General features: G+C 40.5%; 1 long non-coding RNA gene across 1 annotated transcript; it reads right to left on the reverse strand.

The window, feature by feature from the left end:
- Window positions 1–2,018: 2,018 nt before the first annotated feature.
- On the reverse strand, window positions 2,019–3,203 carry LOC116703386 (uncharacterized). Its single transcript, XR_004335419.1, has 4 exons — window positions 3,133–3,203; window positions 2,555–2,613; window positions 2,305–2,459; window positions 2,019–2,111 (listed from the first exon to the last, which is right to left on the reverse strand). It is a non-coding gene; the product is annotated as an uncharacterized LOC116703386 (long non-coding RNA).
- Window positions 3,204–3,488: the final 285 nt, after the last annotated feature.

The following is a 3,488-nucleotide window of genomic DNA, read 5'->3' on the forward strand; positions in this document are numbered from 1 at the left end:
GTTAATTCAGTATATACTTTAAGCCAGCTTTTACGTGGCCGTTCCTGAGTGCCCTGTTCATCACCACCTCAGTCATTGTATTATTTTCCCACATTTGCTAAGCTGCGGTTGCTGTTCCGACTGTCTGGTCATCCCAACCACAAGCTGTAAGTATGATTTTGTCGCTAACAGTAACACTAGCGATGCTAACGTATCCTGTAGCTAGCATAGGCTGAATGTGTGTTGATCAACTGTAATGTCAAAGGGGCTAACGTTTCATTTTCCTAACTGTTCCCTTCGAATAAATACCCCGTGTTGTCATGTAGCTCCATCTATAGTTCACGATGCAGGTTGGTCCACTTTGTCAGGTTAATTTTTGTTGTATTTCAGCAAGAAAGCTAACTGCAGCTGAGTAGAATCCTGATAGTTTGGTTGCGAGCTAGCGTTAAGCTGTAACGTTAGTCAGCTAGCTAGCTATAGAATCCCGTTTGCTTCGACAACAGAACTGGAAACGTTATAATTTCATATGATATCGAGTCAATCTCGTGAAAACGGTGTGTATATAGACTGCAATGTATTGATTTGCAGTTTTTTTTATTTCAGAGCACATCACAAGAAAGTCAAGACACGAAAGATGCAGCTTGCTAAACAGATGCTCCGAGTGTGGCATCTCGGGGGACACAACTGTCTCATAAGACATTAAGACCTCACATATCATACAAGGTAACCTTTCTACTTATTCTTACAAAACCAGACGTCTTATGGTGTTTGTGTAGCATTGTGACTGGGTAGGATTTAGCAGAGCAGTGTTATCTAACAATGTTACCATGATGAGTGAGTGACTTCTATCAAATATGTGAGCCATTGGGCACCCAGATAGCTCAGTTGGTAGAGCGGGTGCCCATGTTTAGAGGTTTACTCCTCGACGCAGCCGGCCCGGGTTCGAGTCCGGCCTGCGGCCCTTTGCTGCATGTCATTCCCCCTCTCTCTCCCCTTTCACAAACTTCACCTGTCCTGTCCATTAAAGGCCTAAAAATGCCCAAAAAAATAATCTTAAAAAAAATATGTGAGCCATTCACAACACATTAGTGAAATATTTCTAGTAGGAATAGAACTATTCATCTGGATTATCACTGATTGGTCTGATCTCAATCAATTGCATTTCCTTTTGTGGGGGAGGCTGATGAAAATAATTTGGACAATGGGTAGGAATGTGTTTGTATACAAAAGGTATGACTGAATGCTAGACTGTGTTGAAGATGCCTTTTGCAGGCATGTACACGCCCTATGAACTTTGTCATTCAACAATACAAGTCTTTAGAAAATGCAAATGTGAATGGGGGACAAATTGTCTGCAGAAACTGGTTTTGTTCAGTGAAGGAGTGAGACATCAGGCCTAATTGCCGGCCGTCTAAATGTAAATTATTTCAGATTTAAGCTGGTCTAACTGTAAGGCACTTGTAACAACACTAGAGGTTAGAGTACAGCTTTGGCACAGCTTAGAAGTTTAGCAACTGCTTTTACTGTGAGTTAACTGGAGTATTTTGCTTGGTGTGTGTAAAAGGTAATACAGTTATGTTACAAAATTTATGTTTTTTGTTTCAGGTTGTATCTTGCAGCCACAATGGAAGACAGCCAAGGGGAAACTAATGTCCAGACGTCAGTTCCCAAAGGCCAAAAGGGGAGGTTACACCGTCAAAGAAGTGAAGACAGAGCCAACAATTTGTAAGTTTAAATATTTTTTTTATTACAAACAAAAAATAAAAATGTGCATCATATAGGCACTAAACATAACTTTTCAAACATAACAACAAATCTTAATGTGCAATGGTATAGGTGCTAAAAATGACTTTTCACACACAAAAGGCTATGTCTTAGACCTGATGAGACTGGTGTTCGAGGAGATCATCCATGACCCCCTTCCTTATCTGGAAGCAGTCCGGCAGATTCATGGGCCCCAGGGCCTGTGTGCTCAGCTCGACAGGCACCCAACCTGACATACTGCCCTGAAGCCTCCAGAAACTCCCTCCGTATACGCAGCACGACACAAGAGGGGATCACGACACGGACACTTCTACCAAGAAAACCCAGCACCAGCTCACCAAGTCCTATAGGCCCTGGGTCTGCATGGCCTGCAAAGAGAACAGGGTGTAGTGGACAACCACAGTTTTTATCTTTTAGATTACAGAGTAATGATTGTTTTTAAACTAAATAAAGTTTTTCATTTTGTTGTCTTGATAATACTGTGTTTTTGTAATAATGCTGAACCAATAATCAATGGGTATTGTTATAGAACTGCTAACAGTGGTATTAAATTGGCCTCACCTTTCCATCCCTCTGATTCTCAACTGGCCATGGTCAACTCTGTAAATATTCATTGCATTTTGCAAAGAATATTTATTGAGGCACACCGGATGATGGCCAGGATGGTGAGTCATACAGGTTATCTCCTCAGGAACCTGGGTCATTCTTTTTATGACCTGTAAAAACAAACCATGAGCTTGTTGTTATTTCATAATGTTGAATGAGCAGAAAGCATAAAGTAGCTTGAGTTAATGAATCTAGTATTAGTTACCTGAGGTATTTATTGGCAACATATTTTCTTTCTCCTGGGGCATTTGTGCACAAGAACACCTGTCAAGGTAAGGATGGATGCACCGTAGTTGTAATTTTACATATTACTACATATTAAGAAGGTAATAATCTCAAAGTCAAATGATCTAATCAGCAGGATAGTAGTTCCAAGATAACATTTGACCTACTGACACAGGCGAGAGTAGTAATAATACTTTAGACGTAGCATACAAACAGAAATAGTAGTCCTGTCCAGCTAAATGGACGTCCTGTTGTAAGATTACATATCACTACTACGTGTTAAATAATTTACGTAACTCATAATCACAATCAGAGACTGTCGTTGTGAGCAGCTCTATGAACTAGACATCTTGACTGAAACTGCGAGGGTACAAGTAGTAAAATATTTGTCCGTGTGCACATTAACTTATGTTGCTTACGATACTAAAAACAAGGCTAATACAAAGTTATTCTTAGGCTACAACACTGACGTGTGAGTATTACACTAGTGTAACATCGGACGGCAAATGTTGGGCTATGTGTTGAAAATGCAACTAAATGCTAAATGACCAAATTTACCAGTCTGAAGAGTCATTTCCAATCTACTGGCAGGTTGCTCCTCTACATCAGATCCTTCCTCTGATTCAGGCTCAAACAGATACTGTTCAACAGCTAAAGTCTCCATCTTCTTCTTCTGTTGCTGTCAGCCGCAGCAAAGCTCGTTGCACAACAACCAATCAGCGCGTATCTAATTTAAATATTCATGAGCAGACCATATAAGGCAGAACACCTCTCGTTTCAAGCCAGGTCAATTTAACAGGGTGGTGTGAGGGCCAAAAGAACAGCAAAAGCAACATTTTCAGCCCAACAAATGTGACATACCCTATCAGAAGACCTCAAGGAACAGCGTGATATAATCTATACAACCATTCTAT

The sequence above is a fragment of the Etheostoma spectabile genome, chromosome 15 (genome assembly GCF_008692095.1).
Source record: "Etheostoma spectabile isolate EspeVRDwgs_2016 chromosome 15, UIUC_Espe_1.0, whole genome shotgun sequence".
NCBI classification, from domain to species: domain Eukaryota; kingdom Metazoa; phylum Chordata; class Actinopteri; order Perciformes; family Percidae; genus Etheostoma; species Etheostoma spectabile.